Source organism: Tenrec ecaudatus, chromosome 15 (genome assembly GCF_050624435.1).
Source record: "Tenrec ecaudatus isolate mTenEca1 chromosome 15, mTenEca1.hap1, whole genome shotgun sequence".
NCBI lineage: Eukaryota > Metazoa > Chordata > Mammalia > Afrosoricida > Tenrecidae > Tenrec > Tenrec ecaudatus.
Genome location: NC_134544.1, coordinates 110,495,897 through 110,517,952, shown reverse-complemented (window position 1 = coordinate 110,517,952; position 22,056 = coordinate 110,495,897). Strand labels below are relative to the sequence as shown.

At 41.8% G+C, this 22,056-nt stretch overlaps 1 protein-coding gene and 1 pseudogene across 6 annotated transcripts in view; one reads left to right on the top strand and one right to left on the bottom strand.

Moving 5' to 3' along the window:
* RCBTB1 (RCC1 and BTB domain containing protein 1) overlaps positions 1-21,565 on the bottom strand; it is a 92,847-nt gene extending 71,282 nt beyond the window's left edge. For 5 of the 6 annotated variants that reach the window (XM_075532504.1, XM_075532502.1, XM_075532507.1 and 2 more), the window contains exon 1: positions 21,420-21,565. The gene's annotated coding sequence lies outside the window, so the exon portion shown is untranslated. The remainder of the gene's footprint in view (positions 1-21,419) is intronic. The other variant, XM_075532505.1, reaches the window with a different exon arrangement.
* LOC142428021 (small EDRK-rich factor 1 pseudogene) lies at positions 8,470-8,658 on the top strand (annotated as a pseudogene).
* Positions 21,566-22,056: the final 491 nt, after the last annotated feature.

The window sequence follows — 22,056 nt, the reverse complement described above, 5'->3', positions numbered from 1 at the left end:
CGTGTTATGTACCTACAATGAAGTACTACACATCCCTAAAAAGCAGTGATGAACGCATGAAGCACATCACCACATGGGAAGAACTGGAGGAAATTATGCCAAGAGAAAAAAGCTAAGCACAAAAGGACAAGTACAACATGAGTCTACTGAGATAAGCTCAAAAATGCAAAAGGACCATAAGGAAAAAGTTACTGTATACATGCATTCCTGGGGTGAGGTCCAGGTACTATGGCAGGGGCCAAACCCAAACCAGGGATATATATGGCAGCCAACTGAAAAGGAGAAGAAAAGAAAGAGAGAGAGAGAGAGAGAGAGAGAGAGAGAGAGAGAGAGAGAGAGAGAGAGAGAGAGAGAGAGAGAGAGAAGACATGGGTAATGGGGGGAAGAGGGCACTAACCCACCCAAGGGGTGGTACTGTTTATACCTCCACAGGAGAGGGAAAGAGGGACCAAACTTCAACCCGGTGCACCAAGACATGAATGCAACATATCGGCAGGAAGCAAGGAACCAAGAGAGAGGTCTGTGGGACCCTTTCTTCCCCCTCCCCTCCAAGAATGCTGCAGCTCAGAGAGATGGGTGCTCTGATCAGGAGCAAATGAAGAGGGAAGGAGAGAAAGTGGAACACATCCCGGCCCACTAAGCCTCGAGGATTATACTCTGGCTTGGAGCAACCAATACACACAGAGGACCCTAGGGCTGGTCCTACCAGGAGACACAACATCCCTCCCTGACCCATACTGATACAGGGGACAACAGTGCAGGAATTGTGCCTGATCTGACCCCACCACACCAAAGCAAAACACTAAGGATATGGAAGAGAACAGCAAGGGGATCAAAGCAATGAAGTCCCCAAGGAATACCAAAAATAGACTTTGGGGCCAGGGTGTGACATCTCATCAAACTTGACTGGAACACTCGTAAATTCTCCCTTACAAACCCAGCTAGCCCAGAGCATGTTACTGATGCAGATACGAGTTCATAACAGGGAATCCAGGACAGATAAACCCCTCAGGACTAATAATGAGAGTAGCCATACCAGGAGGGTAAAGGGAAGATGGGGAAAACAATCACAATGATCTACATATAACCTCCTCCCTGGGGGGTCAGACAACAGAAAAGTAGGTGAAGGGAGACATCGGTCAGTATAAGACAGGAAAAAATAATAAATTATCAAGGATTCATGAGGGAGGGAGGGAAAAAATGAGGAGCTGATACCAAGGGTTCAAGTAAAAAGAAAACGTTTGAAAATGATGATGGTAACATATGCACAAATGTGCTTGATACCATGGATATATGTATGGATTGTGATAAGAGCTGTAAGAGCCCCCAGTAAAATGATTATTTTTAAGTACAATTATTTTCTCTTCCCCTAAGAACAAACTCTACGGACTATGTTTACAGAGCTTGGATAACAGGAAATAGAACAAAATAGTACAGGAAAATAATTCTTTTTGATAAAATAATGGTCTCATTTTAAAAATTATAAAATATTGGAATTTAGGACTGACCTATGAGCATGTGGCTTCCACACAGAGCTCACCCCACTCCTCTCTAACCAGGGTGTATTTAACACAAAAGACACACTGATGCCACTGATAGAACTCTCTACTTGAGGTAGTTAGTTTATTGTGCCAACCTGGATGATAAACACATATGGGGTTAATTGAAGGGCAGAGGGATAAATGGCTCGGTGAGGCTTGCCTTTCTAGTTCTCGGGTCTCTTGCTTTGTGATGGTTGCACCAGGGTGCAGCTGCCTTAGCAGTTCCCTGCTTCAGCTTGTAAGGTTAACTTCCTATAAGACATCCTCAAGGAGAAGCCACATGGACCAACCCCGATGCAGCCCTGGGTGCTGGAGCACCCATGTGGAGACCCTGCCAGCACTGAGATGCTTAAACATTCACTGACTTGGCTTTCCTCCTGCAGTTGGCATCATAATATGTGTTTTGTGAGATGGAGGAGGACTTTGTGGATTGGTGTTGGACATATGGGTTAATGTTGGACTGTGGGCTTGGGCAGCACTGGGTTGGGATGTTTTCTTGATGTTCACTAACATTTATATAAAACTCTCTCTTATACATGAGTTTCTGTGGATTTATTTCTCTAAAGTACCCAGACTAATACACTACTAAAGCGTTTGGAGTAGAGTCAGCAAATCTTCGGAGCTAGGTAACCCTCAAATTCTGACTCTTCTTTTGATGTGGGGAATGGAGTGAGATTTTGTCATTATCATAGAAACCGATATTCTTACTGGAAACAGGAAGGACTCTGAATGGTGAAACATGTCCGACACATGCTCCTTAGCACACAAGCCATAATCTGATCATCCCAAGTTTCAATGTTTGAAAAGAGCAATGGTAAAATTGCAAAATTCTTTTTAAGCTGCCAAATAAATAAAATTAAAGCATTTACACCTAGATGCCTAACAGATATTCGTCTATTTTTAGAAACAGGGTGGGTGATGATTTTAGTTATCCCTTTAAACTGATGCCTACGAATAGACTTTATCTTATAATAAATGTTATATATCTATACTTAATAAGGACCCCTCGGGGCGCAAAGACTTAAGTATTGGGTTGCTAACCCAAGGACTCAGTGGTGCGAATCCATCCACTGTTGAGGGAGAAAGGTGTGGCTTTATAGTTTCAAGTAAAGATTTATAGTTTCAGAAATGCTATGGAACAATTCTACTCTGTCCTATTAGGTCATTAAGAGTCTGAATTGGCTAAATAGCAGTAGGATGTAATACTTAATAAGATACCTTACGAAAAAAAGAACTATTGATTGATAATGTGAATTAAATACTATATTACAATTCCTCTGATCTTGATCCATGATACCAAGAAGTTTGGGGAGGATAGGGCCCAATATAAAGCTAGATCGTAAGTATGTGGAAACCTAGAAAGCTCTATCACTGAAATAACTAAACTAACTATGAACTATGGCATATAAGTCATGATGCATGTTAATACATAAATTTAAAATTTGTTTGAAATGGCTGTAACTATATAACAATTAGGTATCTCAGGAAATTTTTATCTGAAATCCCCAAAACTAAATCCTCTTGTCTGGCAGGCTGTAAAATGCAAGCATCACTTGGTGAAGAGCATCCAATTTCTTGCAACAATACATGCGTTTCATAGCTTTCTTCCTTTCTGTTGAACCAACCACGGTTCCCACTATGAAGCATGTGGCCACCTTTTCTCTATGTTGACTACATTATCGTCAACTGTGGGAAAACTTCCAAGCAGAACAGTTCTAAGCAGTAAGGGAGTGCCCAAAGAGCATGTACTCAGGACATCAACAAAGCAGGGGGCCCAGAGACCTAAAGAAGCCAAGCAAAGGACAAGTGAGCACTGTAGTAGAAGGGAAACAGCAGGGCATGAAATAAAACGAACAACTATAGCATACAACCATGATTCAAGAAAGACTTGGTGTGTTACGCATAATATGTATGAAAGTAGATCATTGTTTGGCAGCATAATTGTAACGAAATTACTGGAGAATTTACAAGAGCAAAGCACAGAACTGTTTTTAATTATAACATGAGCATTTTACCTAAAACTAAAATATAGCCATTATATTTATTTTCTAATCATTAAATTTTCTTTTATGACATGGTTTTATTTGCTCGCTTGTAATTATACCATTTATTATGGAACAGCACCAAAATTGAAGTGTGAGCTATTTAAAGAATAATCATGAGTCAATTTTTCAGTGTGGGAGATCAACAATTTTACATTGATTGTGAAACAGCTAAGTTCATGAGAACATTCTTTTCGTGGTACACTCATTCCGCACTTACAGATATGGTTATGTTCTAATGACCAAGGTTAGACTTTGCTCTAGGCTTAAAATTTTTTTCCTTCTTCCATGACAGAAATTTCTTCTCTGGCTTTAAAAAATATTGTTGGTGGTCTTTTCTTTCTTACTCATTATATTTATATGCCTTATATTTTCTTCTGTTTTATTTTGTTTTTGTATTTTATTGTTTCTGCTAGGTTTTCCAGCTTATAAGAGAGTGGATAGAGACAATAAGTGATGCAATGGTTTATCTGGGACGGGTGAGAGGTGTGGGAGGGTGAGAGGAACTGGGGAGTGTATTAAACCAGGCTGACTAGAAAACAAATCTAGGGACACTCATATGTGTATAAGAACAAGCTGTGTATCAAACAGCAATTGTATATTGAGAAAATATCCCATCCCAGTCCATAAATCTGATATTAGCCTATATGTCCAATACTAGTGCATAATTCCTCTTCAGTCTCACACAGCATATGCAATGATACTGAATGCAGGAAGATCACAGGCTGGTGGGTGAAAAGTCTTGTGGATCCAATGGTGGTGGAAGCATCTCAGCACTGGCGCAGGTCTCCACATGGCTCCTCCAGCTCTCAGAAGGTGGCTCCTCAACAGGAAGGTGAAGCAGAGAGAGTGTGCTCTTGCAGATCTCAGCAAGTCTTTGCATGGCTTGTCAACAGGAAGATGAAGGCAGAGGGAGAGGAAGTTCCCAGAATCCTCATGAGAAGGTCACACCCATAGAAGGCATCATCAGGCTATGACCCGATCGACAGGTTAAACTTCAGCCCTTCACTCTTAATGCCCTCAAGTTGACAGGAGATTATGTAACTATCACAGGGGGCAAACAATTAATGTGGAAGGGAGAAGGGAGTACTAGAACTTATTGTGATGATTTCACGCAACTCTTTTTAAAGTCACTTAACTATGGAAGTGTATGATATGTGAACTTTATATGAAGAAACTACTTAAAAGAAAAAAGAACCCAAAATTGACCAATGGTTACCATGGGTGAAAGAAGAAAAGTTGCTGCTTAAGGTGCATTGAGTTTATGTTAATGGTGGTGGAATAATTTGGAAAGGGATATCAATAATGGTTGCACAACATGCAGAATATAATCAATGGCACAGAATCATACGTGTAGAAGTTGTTGACATGGAGAATGCTTTGGTGGGTATATTTTTGCCACAATTAAAAAATAGTAACAATAAATACAGGGAGGAAAAATATTCTAAAAATATTCATTGAGTATGATGATGATGATTGTACAACTCTTCCTAATATGATTGAATTACTAAAGTATATATGTTAAAGAAATGCCAGTAAAACTTGTTAAAAAAAAAGACTATGTTGTTCTGTGAAAACTGGTGTGAAAGGAAGATGGAGGCTTAATCACCTCAGAATACAGAATGGAAGATGAGTGCATCATTACATATAACCATTTAATTATGTCATTGTGTTACTGACAAATTGCATCACGACTTAACTGCCAAACCACTGAGAATCATGGCCCAGCCGCGTTGATGCATGACCCTAACTATCACAGTCAGAGTCACTCTTGCTTCACACCACAGTTTAATGGCTGCTAGACTTACATGAGTCATGGCACACAATAGTCAAGTCGTAGATATTTTATTACTGCGGTAAAGGTGGAATGACTGATAACAAGACAGTCAGTGAATGAGTGGCAGCAGCATCTAGTAATGATTTTAGTATCCCATAGCCATTAACATTTCTATAAGCTCGTTCACGTCATTCTGCTAAAATGGCATACATGGTTTTTTACTTAATCATTTATAGTCACTTTGTATAAAGTGCCACCACAAATAACTAAGATATGTGTACACATAAGAGGGGGCTTTCAAACACTTCATAGAGAAGAATGGAATTAAATGACCATGGGAATTTTCTACAACCTATTTGAAACTCTCCCACATATGTAACTCACAATGTGTGAGTGAGTAGGGTGGGGTGGGGCCTTCACAGGTCCAGTTTTGGTGAATGTATTGGTGTATAACTTTACAAGTAGCTACATATACATGTATATTTATACTATAGCAAAAGCAATTTTATACACCTCTCCAGTTCCAGAAGAGCCACATGTTGACCTTATCAGATAATGCCTTCCGTATTTTATCTGATGAGCTTTTTGAAGCCGAGCAGATGCTATGACCCGGATTTAGAAACCAAATGTATTTCCCCGGTCGAGACAAGCCTCAAAGTTATTTTTTATTAAAATGATTTCACCCCTTCCAGTCTTAGAAACGCAGTGCAGGGGCACTATGCGTTAAAATCGACTCAATGGCAAATAGGAGGCAAACTTTCAGAAAGTACAGAAAGCTTGGTGACAGCAGCTGCTGGAACGCTTACCAATCACTTTTCTTTTCCCTAAACTTACATGCCATCTTAATAAAAGGGAAAGAAAGTTCTGATTGCCTGAAAAGTTCTATATTAACTATGGTGCTCTGAGCGCAGTTTATTGCCACCATTCAGAAAGAAACAGCTGAAGCCACCTGCACTTGTGACGGAAGCTTATCCTCCTACCTTCCTTTAAGGACAGCGTGACTAGAGTCGAATTTCCTAACACTGCACATGACCGTCCTTTGGCCTCCTCACTTGTTCAAATTGATTACTCATTTAAGAGGCAAAAGTGAGTTCCTGAAACTGCCACTTCCTGATGGCCCATAGGCTGAGTGCACAACAGCCTGGGGAAGCACCTCACTAGCCCTTCATCCAAAGGAGAGCTCTTCTTTCATTGCGCAGATCCCTCAGGCAATTCTAGGACCTAGGGAATCTGAAGCTCATTACACGTGGAGAAATAATTCAACTGAAGTATGTGTTCAGATCAGACAAACAAGCTACCAAGCGGCAATGGCATTAAGAACAAAAATTAATATTTCCATTGTTGTGAGGCTATGGTTTCATAAAAGTACTCCTTTTACAGGACAATTCTATTTCCAAAAAGAAACCAGAAAAAAATATTTTCAATGATTAGAAATCATGCTCTACAGTTTGGGTCTCTGAGGCAGCCAGTACACTGTTGCCATCAAGTTGATTCCCAATCATACCAAGCCTATAGGGCAGATAAGAATTACTTACAGGGTTTCCAAGGCTGTAACTTTATAAGGCTAGATTGTCTTATCTTTCTCTCATAAAGCGGCTTGAGGATTTGAACTACTGACTTTTCTATCAGCAGGCAAGCCCTTGACCACCATCCTCCAAGGTTTCTCACCCAAAAAAAAAAGGCTTGACGAAATAGAGCACATTTTATTTTATTTATTTTTAAGAGCGATCAAAAGGGTAAAGAAATAGTACATCACAGTGCTTCAGTTTTCTTTTTCTGATGATTAGGGTGTGATTTTCTAGTATCTTGAACCTCACGCATACACAAGATGGCTCAAAAGTAATGTCTTCTACCTTCTTCAGCTGCATGAAGAATACCAACTGCACCCTTCCATGGCCTAAAGTCAAAATAAAATTTTAACTGCTGCCAGCCGTACCATGCTCTTTATTCAATAATGCCTACTGAGTGTCCTCTAGGTACACAGGACACAGGAACAACAACACCTCTACAGAAGTTGTATGTGGGAGATCTACACCCAGAAACAGATGTTCACAACAGCATGACCAGTACTTTTGTATAGATATTCAGATGCTATGGAAGCACCCAAACTGGGAAGCATAAATACATGAGTAGAAGGCATACAATTGGAACAGTAAGCACATGTCAAGTAACGGTCTGCAGGAGAAAGAGAGCTATGGGATTACAGACACTTTTCCCCAGCTTTGTCTCCACCAAAGACATGGCAAACATCAGGGGCTTTTTGCTAGCATATGGTGGAGGTCAGATTCAGAGACACCCTCCCTGGAGGCGGTCAGTCACCAGACTAAGGTAGGGCAGCTCCCTACTGTTAAGGACAATAGGCTACTTCTCTCTAGAGGCCTACAATCAGTGATTGTGTTCCTACATATGGAGTTTACACCCTACTGATAATGGTGCCAGGGAACAGGCTGCCATCTTGGATCTAGGATCCGCCCATCTCTCCTCTTCCTATTGCGTGGATACCCCTAGATCACACCCTTCCATTACTGTATTACCTACAGCATAACCCTTTCCTGTGATGTAGGTCTTCACCTGTAATTAGGGGTCTTGCATGCCCCCAGAGAACATAAAAGACTTGGTTAGCATTAAATAGCTCTCTCTCTCTCTCTCTCCACATGGACCACCAAGCGGGGCTGAGGTGAGCATTGCTACCATGAAATGTGTCTGACTCCATTATTTCTCTCTCACTTCTATCTCTCATGCTCTCTATGACTTTACTATAATCTTTACTTATCGCTGTACAATTGCGCCTACCGGACCCGTGATGATGTGTTAGGGCAGGTACCCTGACAGAGAGCGAATTCAGCAAAGTGAATGGGTTGGGCTGGGTTCTCTAGAGAAACAAAACCATATACAGTAGAACCCCGAACCTCAATGCTAATCCGTTCTAGAAGGAGTATCGAGATACGATGCAGTAGAGTTTTGAATCAATTGTTCCCAGAGGAAATAACTGAAAACGAATTAATCCATTCTCGACCACCAAATTTTTACCCTAACCTTGACTTTTTTATACAAAACATTACACAGAGCTCCGAGTCGCTCTCTCCCAGGCTCTGTCCCTGTGGTTGGCATGGCCCGTGGAAATCAAAGAGAACTTGCCCACCAGAAAAACATGAAGAAAACCCAGGAGATTAGCAAGGGAAAAAGGAAAGAGGAGAGCTTGACTGCTTCTCAGAGGAAGCAGAGAGATTCTGAGATCATGCAACAAAAGAAGAAGGCAGCTAACGAGAAGAAGTGTATGCAGACAACAGAAAGATGATGATGGGCTGGTTTGGAAGACCTGGGTGCTTCTGCCAACGAGCTGTATCATATGCTCTGAGACCAAGATTTTGTAGCGTGAACCATCATTACATATGTCATAACTGATCCTTATAAAACGGTCTATTTAGAACTTTACCCTTCAACCTGATTTAGTGTGATGTGTTAGAACCAGTCTTCCAAAAATAAAACACCAACCATGCATGTAAAAAAATTACACAGAAATTTCAAAGAAAATATGTTCAGAGTTAAATAATATAATTTAAATAAGAAGCACAACATTTTAAAAGTATTTTTAACAACAGTATGGTCCATACCTTGAGACGGATGGGGATCTGGATCTGTGGACACAGATGTGCAGAGGGGGGATGGGGAGAGAGCATTGTTTGGAAGGGAAATCCCCTTCCATAAAATCAACAGGTAGCTGCTTCCAGGAGATTTTTCCTTCTTTGCCTTTTTTTTTTTTTTAACTAGGACCTGGCTGGCTTTCTCTAAAAACAAAATCTGTCCAGTGTGGTCTGCTGTTGGCATTTTCTTAACTGTTTTTGAAAAGGGTTTGCTAAATTATCATCAATAATGTTGATAACATGGTTAACCAGTTGATGATTCTTTTCAAGATTTAGGACCCATGTTTTTATCTAAACACAGTAGAAAAGGCCACACAAAAAAACTAAGAAAATTATAGCGAAACGCTCGGAACACAGCTGCAAAAGGTTTATTAACAACACCAACTAACACCAAGTGACGGAAACAAGAACTGCTTTCGTTTACAAAAATCATGTGCGTCAGGTCAGATTCTGATGTTTTGTTTGAGCTCCAATGCAAAATTGTATCGACATTTCACACTGAAATCTAATATGTCAAGTACCGATGTGGTCAAGTACTGGGGTTCTATTGTATACACAAATGTGTGTGTGTGTGTGTGTGTGTGTACAAGGGGATACCCAAATAAAACCAGAATTAAAAGGGGCAGAGTGGAGCTTTCGTAGTGCGCATTTTCCCTGCTACACATTTTCGAGCATCAAGTAACTCACTCTAAGTTAGCGCACCCAGTGGTGTCTTCTGGGGGGTTCTCTCTGGTCAGAGTCAATTTCCTCGTAAAAGCAGTCTTGCTCAAGTCTCAGTTTTTGTGATGACCATTTTCAGAGAACAGTGTGTGGCTGTGAAATTTTGTTTTCTACTCCGGAAAAATGCTGCAGAAACTGCTTTGATGTTGAACACAGCTTATAAGTGGTGTTCTCATTTAAAAAAACGTGAAATATCGATTGATGATAAACCTCATTCTGGATGTCCATTAACTTCCTGAACAGATGAAAATGTCAACTCATGGTGCATTTGGAATTCATATTACCAGGTCAGACTGTTTAGAGGTTCTGAAAAGATTATGTAACAGTGTGTGACAAAAAAGGCCTGATTTGTGGCAGAGACTGAATTTGCCATCACGACTATGCACCTGCTCGTACAGTCATCTTAGTGCGTCAGTGTTTTGCAAAACACAGCACGCCTCTCTTGCCCCATGCACTTTACTCACCTGGTCTCACTCCGTGTTACTTCTTTTTGTTTCCGTGAATGAAGAGGGACATGAAAAGACAGCAATTAAACAACACAGAAGAAGTGAAGGAAAAAAATGAGGGAGGAGCTATCAGCCATGCAAACAGATGAGTTTGAAAATTTTTTGCGAGAATGAAGTCGCAGATTTAACACATGGATCAAGTGTAATGGAGGGTGCTTTGAAGGTGAAAAGGTAGTTTTGTTTAAAAAAAATTAAACACATAGCTTTGGGGGAAAATCCATTTTTTGAGGAGGTACCCCCCTTGTATAGACAGAGAGAAATGTATACGAAGAAAATGGTTCATACAGTTGTAGAAGTCCACCCAGTTTCAAGTCTATGAGTCAGATGTTAAGTGGGATGCTTCTCCTGATTCACATTACTTGAGGGGCTGATGAACCTGGGGTCAGCAGGCCAGGCTTATAACTGGAGAGGTGAATGAATCCAAGGTTAGCAGGTCAGATGGCTAGGTGTTGTGGACTCCCGGGATCAGCAGCCATTATGGCAGGTCATTGGTTCAAGTCCAAAGAACCGGAAGTCAACAAGCCAAATACAGGATGTAGACCAGCAAATAACAAGCACGTTTCCTCACCCTATAGCTTTTGTAGGCAATGGAGCACATTCCTGAGGAAATTTCCTTTCAATTGCATCAGAGTTGTCACCTGAGTAAGGGTATTCCTTACAGCCTAATTTCTTACAATTACTGGATTGATTGCATTAAGGAGTTGATTACATTGTGTTAGGTTCCATTAGGGGGGATGACTGGGTCTCAACTGCCAAGCCACTGAGAATCTCGGCCTAGTCAAGTTGACACAAACCGTAACTGTTGCAGTGAAGGTGCAGAAAGAAATTTGCTGTAGCCCAAGGACAAAGGCAGAGTTGGTAATGAAAGACAAGGAAAGAAAACTGGAGTCAGATTAAGTGTCCACATCCAAACACTTGGATTTTAGTCTAAGAGAAAGAGGCAATCAATGAAAGGTCTTCAGCGGGGAAGTGGAACGATTTGATCCGAGTCTGTGAAAGATTCCTTCAGCTGATTGCGGAATCCGAATGGGGGTATAGAGCGGGTGCTTAGAGAAGGCCAAAGTGGTTGTGGTAATCCAGGAAAGGAAGGACAGAAGCAAACAGCAGGAAAACAGAAATGGAGAACACTGGTGAGAGACTCAGAAGGAGTCTATAACTGAACGACAGGAGGAGGAAGGGAGCTGAATACATTTAGAGGCAGAGCCAAGGATCACACCAAGTTCAGATTGAACCAGTGAGTCCACGGTAACCCCATTCACTATAACAGAACATGAATTCTGAGGGATTCCATGTTGGACATTTTAAGTTGTAGGTACCTGTGGATTATCCAACTGGATACGTCCAACGAACATACTTATAATGCTGAGGTAAGAAGCATATCTGAATTGGAGACTTGAAAATTGGGCATGCATGTGATCACCCAGGGAACAGTGTGTGGAGTAAGAAGGGAACTCTAACAAACTCCAACAGTAATAAGACAAAGAATAGCCTAAAGAGACTGTAAAGGAACAGAGAGGAACAAGTAGGAAGAAAACCAGGGACTATAGTGGCAAGGATAACTAGGGATGTAGGCAACACAAGAAGGATGGAGTGTCAGGGCCAGGCTACTGAGAGTGCGTACAAGTGTCCGTTCGATTTTTCTTTCTGTCTTATGAAGATATACACAGCAAAACAAACCTCAACCCAACAGTTTCTACAGGTCCAAATCCATCAGCTTTAACAAGGAGAATAAGTTGTGACCACAGCAAGAAGGAGTTGTGGGAGGCTGTGGGCAGAAACACCAGATGGCAGCAGGTGGAGCAGTGTGTGGAAGGTGACGGAAGGAGGCAATGATTATAGATTGCTTGTCCAAGAAGTTTGTGAAGGGAAAAAAAACCCAAAAACAAATAGGGTGGCAATCTTGAATAGCATGGAACTGAGAAACTAATTTAGGGTGGTCTTTTCATTTTTGATACATTCGACTTGAATGTGTTTAATAGGATCATACCAGTAGAGGGAGAGGCGAAAGGATGTGATCAACTAGATCCCTAAAGTGGTAACAAAGGATTGGAATCTGGTTGGAATCTTCAGGGAGGAGGAAAGTCACACAAGAGAAGGAAAGGCTGGATCTAGATGAAAGAAGGCTTAACAGGACTGTTTTCTTTTTAAAATTGAGATAAAATTCACCTATCATAAAATTAACTCTTTTGAATTGAGCAGATCAGTGGTTTATAGTATAGTCACAAAGCTGGGAGACCAGTATCTAATTTCAAGACACACCTCCAAAAAAGAAATCTTACACTCCTTAGCCCTGGTAGTGTAATGGCTTACATGTTGGACTGCTAACCACAAGGTCAGCAGTTTGAATCCACGAGCTGCTTTGCAGGAGAAAGATGAGACTTTTTACTTCCCTAAAGATGTACAGCTTTAAAAACTCAGAGAAAGTTCCATTCTCTCCTATAGGGTTACTATGAGTGAGAATGAAGTCAATGGCAGAGAGTTCTTTTGGCTTGGGCGTAACGAATTTCATTAATCCATTCATCAGATGGTGACTTTTACGTTGTTCCCCCTTTTTTTGCTATTATGAATAATGTTCTTGGGGTTTTCTTTCAAAACCACTTTATTGGGAGTTCATACAGAAACCACACCATTGCATATTTCAGTCATATCAAGCAGTATTGTACAATTGCTACCACAATTCAAACATTTTCTTCCTTCTCAAAACTCCTTGATACCAGCTTCCTAAGGTTGCCCCCTGCACCTTCCACACCATACTCCCAGGGGTCCTTATTGCTGTCTCTACAAATTCATCAATCCTGGGTTTCACGTACAAGTTTTTGTGTGCACAATTTGTTTTCAACTCTCTCGGATACATGAAATAAATTAAAAAAAGTATTGCTATTAGGGTTCTAGCTCATGTGGGTATGGATTTTCTTAGGGGGTCAATAGGCTGCTACAAATCAGGATCAGCAAACAGTCGAGATAGTCCTTGTTTCCTCGACCAGCAGTCAAACCACTCTTTGGTTCTCAAACTCTCAGCCATGTGGTAGCCAAGTCTTTCTTAGGTCCTCAGTCTCTCGGCCACATGTTCCCTTGGCTTTTGCCTCCATTGGCCAGGAAACCAGTCTGCCTGCTATTCTGTCCAACAGTTCTATAGTCATGGGTCAGACGAGAAGAAGGAACCCCATTGTCTTGGAGCTACTCCTCCGGACACCCACGTCAAAGTCTGATGCATCTGGTCTCAGTGGCCTCTACCAATTCAGACCTGGAACTTGCACTTCCAAGGTTCTCAGAGTTTCTCTGCTGCTGCTGCTTATAGCTGGGGGCGGGAGTGAGGGAGGACAGGAGTGAACACTGACCAAACCCCTCTCTCAGTGGCATACATGCCCCATTTGCATAGACCCATCCAATTATTTGGTGGGAGTTACAGAGAGACTTGGGAGAGAAATTTCATCACACCACAGCTATGAGTTGAAAATGATGTAATAGCAATGCTTTGTTTTGCCCCCCCCCCCCGTTTTTTGTACTTTAAGGAGCCGAGTTGACACAATGGTTAAGTATTCTGCTATTAACTGAAAGGTTGCTGGTTTGAAACGGGAGCAGCTCCAAATAAGGAAAGACCTGGTGATCTTTAGCCACAAAGATTACAGCCTTGGAGCTTGAAACTTGAGGCCAGCAAAAAAAAAAAAAAAAAACAACACTTAAGAATGAGAGACCTTTGAAATAGAGGCCTTTGAAATAGCAGATAACAGCAAAATGGTAAGGCAGACAGACTCCAGTGGAAACTGGAGACCAGTTTATAAAGGTGCCACTTTATTTGATCTGAGGTTTTCCTCTCCAGGAAAGAGGTGGTTGTTTTTTTAAGGGGGGGAAATCCAGAACAGATAGAGTAAATAGAATTAGAATTTTAAAAGTTTCTCATTTAAAAGCAATGACAGAAGAAACCCTAAAAATCCCTTGGTGCTTAAAAATGAAAAAATGTAAACACTTTGGGGGATCTTATTCATTTGAAATCTAGCCAAATTCTTATCTGAACTCAGAAATCAACAGATATAGATAAATTCATTACCCAAACCCTTACAACTTGCTCTTCTAATTTAAGAATGAGCTAGATTTAGATATTATAATATGTCTTACATCTGAACTCTTACCATCTGAAATCAGAAAAATTAAAAAATGTGTATAGGGAAATTACTATGCTCCTAATAATCTTACCTTTGAGTGATAAAAATTATAAGTGATACACATTCTTTTTTACACTTATCTATATTTTCTAAAATTTCTTCCATGCTTCTCTAGCAAACAATTTAAAAGTCTATATCATGGACTTAATATACTACTTGAAATAATTTTTAAAAATGAAGTCATAAACAGGTCCAAAATGAAAGGATGGAATACATTCTATGCAAAAGAGCTCTAGGGTCGCAATCTTAATTTCAGACAAAGCAGAATTTAAGACATAATCCAAAAAATAGGACAAAATGTGTTAGATGAGATAAAATGGGCATTATACTGTGATAAAATGATCAACTCTTCAACAGAATTTAACAATGACTAAGAGGAATCCTGGCGGCATAGTGGGTTTGTACTTCATCAGCAGTTCAAAGCCACCAGCTACTTCATGGAGACAGAGTTGCAGTTACAGTTAGGGGAGTTACAGTCTCAGAAACTCACAGGACCAGGAAGCGACACAAGAGTGACTTTGAGTGAAGGCATACTCAGAGGGAAACTTACAGCAAGAAATGAGTATCTACATGAAAAAGAAAAAGGAAAGATCTCAAATCAGCAGCACAGGCATGTCTTAGGCACAAGGAAGAGAAGAGCAAATTAAAACCAAACCACAAGAAGAAGGTTAACAAAGATCTTTGATAACAGAAATAATTGAAATAGAATCAATAAAACCGGAAGTTAATTCTTTGAAAATATCACTAAAATGGACAAAGCTTTAGACTGATTTTTTTAGAAAGAGTGAAAAGATACAAATCATCAAAATATGAAATGAAATGGAAACATGACAACTGCCTCAAGAGAAATGAAAACAATTAATTCATATTATTATGAGCAAATGTACACCGATAAAATGGATCATCTAGATCACAGATTCTTAAACTTATTTGCCTACCACACCCTTTTTTCAAAGAAAATACTCAGTGCCCCTTAGCAACTACAAACTTTTATACTATAGCCTATAATCCAGAATAAAGTGTAGCCATCTGCTTTCGCAGTCCCTGGATTGTTCCAGAACCCCCAGGGAGCAGTATAGTCCACTTTGGGAAGCAATGATCTTGATGAAATGGATAAATTCTTTGCCACACATAACTTAACTAAACTGACCAGCAGACGACAGAAAATCCCAACAGACCCTAAGGAATGAAGAGATTGAATCAGTGACCAAAAGCCTCCCAACAAAAAGTAATCATGGACTAGATGGCTTCACTGGGGAACTCTACCAAATATTTAGAGAATTGACTGATTTTATCTAAACTCTTTCATGTGACAGAGAATGGAGGAATGTTCCCTAATCATTTTAGGAACTAAGAATAGCTTTGATACCAAAATGAGACGAAGATATGACAAGAAAAGTATAGGCCAATAATTGCTTATGAATGTAGACACAAAGATCTTCCACGAAATACTAACTAGCAGACTTCAACAGCATATTAAAAGGGTCAAACACCATGGCCAAGAGGAATTCATTCCAGGAATGCAGGGATGGTTCAACAATGGACATTCATCGCAATGGAATACATGAAAGGAACCATATGATCATCTCTACTGATGCAGAAAAGACATTTGATGAAATCCCACACCTTTTCTTGATGGTGGGAGAAACATGAGGCTTTCTACCCCAATAACGCTTTACAGTCTTAGAAAATCAAAGGGGAGTTTTACCCTGTTCTCCAGGGTCACTATGAGTCAGAATTGACTCAATGGCAGTGAGTTTAGTAGTTTGTTTTTAGGAGGGTTTTTTGTTTGTTTGGTTTGGTTTCTTGATGAAAACTTTAGACAAGATTGGAATAGAAGGGAGGTTCCTTAATATGACTCATGACATATGAAAAGCAAAGTGGCCACATACACTTAAAGAGGAAAATGGAGAGCTTCCCCATTGAAGTCCAGAACAAGACAGCAGAGCGCCTACTCTCACTACTTCTGTCCAACTGCTGTATTAGAAGCTCTACAGCCTTCCAACAGCCTTCTTGACAGCCATGTAAAAACCAATCCTCAATTTCATATTAAATAGCAAGGGTCCTGGAACAAATCTGAAGAACAATAAAGTAGGGTGACTCATGTTTCCTGATTTCAAAACATTTTACACAGCTATCATAAATCAAAACCGCCCAGTACTTGCATAATAGCATACACACTGACCAATGGAGCAGATAGACGATAAATAAACTCACACATCTACAGTCAACGGATTTGGGCAAGCATGCTAAGTCTATTCAACTGGGAGAGTTTCTAAATGGCTCTGGGAAAATTGGGCTTCCACATATAGAAAAATAAAATAGGATACACATCTCTCACGCTATACACAAAACAAATTGTGCGTGTGTGCCTAGTGGGTCCCCACCCCCAACACCATTGCTGCCATTACTGAGGATTAAAAAAAAAATCACTAGTGAATTTATGTGGTCCTGTCTTCCCTGCAGAGCCGACTATGCCTTGGGGCACAGTGGAAAGAAGTACCTCCCTTAAACTAAAAACAAAATCAAATAAAAACCAAGTTGCTCTGCGTCTATTCAGAATCAGGATGATCCCATATGTTAAAGAGTAGGTTTGCTCTCCATAGGTTTACCGATCAGGAAGCAGATGGCCAGGTCTTTTGTCCAAGGCACCCCAAGGAGGTTTAAACTAAAACCCCTTTTTGTGCTTTTTATTGTGAATTAGGTGACGGATTACAGATTAGAGATCAGCGGTTCTCAACTTGTGGGTCGCGACCCCTTCAGGAGTTGAACGACCCTTTCACAGGGGTCACCCAATTCATAACAGTAGCAAAATTACAGTGATGAAGTAGCAACGAAAATAATGTTATGGCCGGGGGTCACCACAACATGAGGAACAGTACTAAAGGGTCGCAGCATGAGGAAGGTTGAGAGCCATTGGATTAGATCATCATTTTTATATTTAAAATCATGTCAAATCTCCCACTGGTTTGCACCATTCCTATCATGGAACACACACGCACACATTTAAAATGGATTAAGGACCTAAATGTGCAAACTAACACCATAAAATTAAAAAAAGGAAATGTAGGAGCAAGGCTGTCAGTCTTAGCTTTTAATATTGTATTATCTAAGGTAATAACACAAGCACACTTCACGAAAGGCAACATAAATGAGACGTAATAAATATGAAATACTTTTGTTCATCAAAAGACTATAACAAAAACCTAAAAAGACAGCTACCAATGGGGAGAACTGTTTTGTAAATCATCTACGCAAACAATAAGAATCCAATAACCTTATATATGGAACTTTAGTCTTGCATCTAAAAGGATACTTAAATGACCACCAAACACATGAAAAATGCTCACTGTTATTAGCTACTGTGGTCATTATTCTCACTTATATCGATTTATATTGATTCTGACTCATATTGACCTTATAGGACAGGGTAGAACTGTCCCTGTGAGTTTCCAAGGAAACTCTTTACAGAAACAAGACTCTTCATCAGTCTCCTGAGGGACCGCTAGTGGTTTCTAACGGCTGATTTTGTGGTTAGCAGGATAAAACCCACTAAGCCACCAGGACTTCTTGTCATCAGATCAGTTCTGACTCATAGCGACCCTATGTACAACAGAACAAAGCATTGTCTAGTCCTCCATATCTTGACAATTTTTGTTATACTTGAGCCCATTTTTACAACCAGCAAGTCTACCCATCTCATTAAGGGGCTTCCTCTTTCTCCCTGACCCTTTACTTTACCAAGCATGTTGCCCATCTCCAAGAATTGGTCCTTCTTGATAACATGTTCACGGATGTGAGATGAAATCTTGCTACCCAAGTTTCCAATGAGCATTCTGGCTGTGCTCCCTCCAAGACAGATGTGCTTGTTTTTCTGGCAGTCTGTAGTACTTTCAATATTCACCACCACCACCACCACCACCACAATTCAAATACAACACTCTCTCTGACCTTCCTTATCCATTATTCAGCTTTCATACACATAGGCAGTAATTAAAATATGAGGGTAGGCACTTTAGTCCTCCAGTACAAATCAAAATCACTATGAGATACCATTTCATTCCCATTAGGATGGCTAAATTAGGAGCATTGGTGGAGTTGTCGTTATTTGTTGGGCTGCTAACTGCAAGGTCAGCAGTTTGAAACCACCAGCCATTCTGAGGCTTTCTACTCCTGTAAACAGTTACAGTCTCAAAACGTCTGTCCCACGGGGTCATTATGAGTCAGAATGCATTTGAATCAGATGGCAGTGAGTTTGGGTTTGAGAGTTAGGGTGGCTAAAATGAAAAAACATACAACAAAACAATAGAAACTAACATATATTGGTGAGAATGTGGAGGAAATTAGGAACCTTAGCCATTGCTGGTAGAAATACAAAATGGTATTAAAAAAAGTATTTTTTTAAAGATGCAACCTTGATAGCTTTCAGATTTGATGGCTGTTTGTTTTCTGAAGTTCCCTGGCTGATTGGAGTACACATGTAAAAATCACTATGGGAAAAAAAAATGCCCTTTAAAGATGAATAACCTTTATCTTCAAGAGAAACACAATAATGGGCAGAATAAAAAAGACCTGTAAGTATTAATAAATAGACTGTATTAACAAATACAAAATAAATTACAACATATCTATGGTACAGATAAACCTGGAAGTAGATCAAAGGGGTGGAATTCATCCAGTGCTGCCTCCAAATTGATACCATAAAGTTTAAACTATTTTTCTTTTCCTTCTACACCAGCCCAGAATACCCACTAGTTTCAGAGACCCACCACTTTGTCCTCCAAGGAGTTTAACATCTCAACCCCACCCCACCACAAGAATGAGTCAAAAGCAAGTAGGGCCGTGAATCTTTTTTAAAAAGAACACGGTTACAAACTTAATTATAAAATTGTAAGTCCAGCTTCAGAATTCTACAGCAAAAGTGTTTCACGTGCAAATATATGAAGGCTACTTCTGGGGGAGCACAGTGGGCACCCTGTCATCATTAATAAAACAGAGCAGGTCTCTACCATAGGCCATGCCAAACCACACTCACTGCCACAGAGTCGATGCCAACTCAGTGACCCTACAAGACAGGGTAGAACTGTCCCTCCGAGTTCCCAAGACTGAAACTCTAAATGGGAGTCGAAAGCCCCGTCTTTCTCCAGCGGAGCAGCTGTTGTTAAACTACCCTGTTTCCCCGAAAATAAGACAGTGTCTTATATTAATTTTTGCTCCCACAGATGTACTAGGTCTTATTTTCAGGGGATGTCTTATTTTTCCATGAAAAAGAATACGGTACATATTTATTATTTATTGTTTTATTAAAAGAGACCTCGCACTTCCTGTCTGCTCCGGCTGCCCTGCCGCCAAAAGTGAGCTGCGCAGGCGACACCCGCCTACAGTCCAGAGTCATGGTAGCTTTGGGGGGCCTTATTTTGGGGGAGGTCTTATTTTCAGGGGTGTTATATATTTCAGCGAGAGGTAAAACTGTAAGTAGGTCTTATTTTCGGGTGTGTCTTACTTTCGGGGTAGCTGGGTAGTAACTGTTTGGGCAGGGTCTGGACCACGCAGCCCCTTCCCCTAACCTCTCAGAGGGATGGATGACTTGGGGACTTCAAAGCCCCTGCTTCCAGCATTCCAAAAAGCAAGTTTGCAACTAGCAAGATAGCTTCCTTCCCCTTATCAGTACATACGTCCTTGGCTGGGACCCTATGTAAGTCCCACTGCCTCACTGCCAGGGGCGATTTCCCTGACCTAACACGTTGGAAACGCCTGGGATCTCAGGATGCTCCCGTCCCTTTCTCTGCTCTCCCTTCCTTCCAGAGAGCTCTCTTTCCCTACCCTAATAAAGCCGCACTTAACCTCCTGTTCTTAACCTCATGTTCTTGGTCTGATTCTATCTCCGTTGGGTGTCTCAGGGTTGACCTCTCAGTAACCACTACCTACGTCACCACGGCTCCTTTTATCAGACGCAAGAGCAGAGAAATGTCACATCACCTGGTTCAACACACACACACACACACACACACACACACACACACACACACACACACACTCCTTTTATCGAACGCAAGAGCAGAGAAATGTCACATCACCCGGTCTCTCTCGGTCTCTCTCTCTCTTTCCTTTTATCAGACGCAAGAGCAGAGAAATGTCACATCACCCGGTTACATACACACACACACACACCACCACCACCACCCCCCAAAACCCATTGTCAGCTAGTCAATGGCAGTGTGATCCCCCGTGAGATTTTCAGGAGTCTCTCCTTTCAGTTAGTAGTCCAATGTTCAGTAGTCAGAGTTAACACTAATTAAGTTTGCTGCATTGCATCTTTTGTTGATCTATTCGTAACAGACATCATGGCAATTTACGTGTAAATGCTTCAGGCTACATCTCTAAACCAATTACTCATTTTATAATAACCCCTAATGCCAGTCCACATGAAATGTTCCGGTTGTTCTAAATGACTATCAAGGAGCCCTGGTATTGTAGCGGTCACCCGCTGCGCTGCGGTCCCGAAGGTCACCAGTTTGAAACCAGCAGGCGCTCCTGCGGTACCAGTCCCAGCCCCGGACACCCATGGGCAGTGCCACCCTGTCCTCCTGCTTTTAAGAGTGGACATGGCCTCAGTGGCAGTGGGTTTGGTTTGGTCGGGGAGTAGTACAATCTCTGGATTTTCCTGATTGCTTCCTTGCCTGGGTAAAGGTACCGACTGTGAGCATCTCCTTTGTAGGTTGGGGGGCCAAGGGGGAGAAAGGAAATAGTTAAGAATAAAGCCACCTCCAGAAAGAACGGCGCCCAAAGGTAGGACCGACTTCCGGCAAGAGCTAAAGAAACCGGGCCGGGCGGACCGCCCCCGCAGGTTCCGCCCCGGGGCTCCGACGCACGGAGGGGGCGCAGGGCCGGTGCTCGAGCGCGCGCGCGCGCGCGGCCGAGGAGGAACCGCGCGCCGGGGCCAGGCGGGTGCCCGCGGCGAGCCCCGCCGCGCCCGCCGGGAATCGTCCGCCGCGCGCGGGGAGGTGGCCCCGCGCCCACCGCTACCTGGGAGGCCAGCCGCTGCGGCGCGCCGTCTCCGGGGCCCCGCGGTGGGCAGCGCCGGTCGCAGGCCTCGCTGTCCGCGGAACGGCGAGCGGGTCGGCGCGGAGGCGGTGACGCCGAGCAGCGGGAGCAGCACGCCCGCCTACGTGGCCGGAGGCTCCACGTGACCCGGGCCCGGGATCCAATCAATCACGTTAACGATGGATCTGCTGCCGCCACCAGGCAATCCATAGCGACCCGAGGGGACCGAGCAGGCTGGAAATCTTCATGGGAACAGATTGTCCCGGGACCGGCTGGCGCCTTGGATTTGTGCGTCTCTAGCGGGCCAGCGCTTCACCGTGGCACCACCAGGGTTCCTTCATTACCGTTAACCAATGATTAATTCTTCCCACGAGTTCTTCGTTTTCTCCTTAGCTTTTTATTGGAACTTGCCTCAGCAGATGGAGACTTAAAAAAAAACACACATTTTGATTGGCATGCCTATATATTAACTGCTCAAATAAATCCTCAAACTTACTGCCATCAAGATGAATTCAGGGCAAACTATAAATCAGGGTAGAACTGCCCCTGTGGGTTTCTATGACTGTACTCTTGACGGAAGTAGAAAGCCTTGTCTTGCTCTCTTAGATGGCTGGTGGTT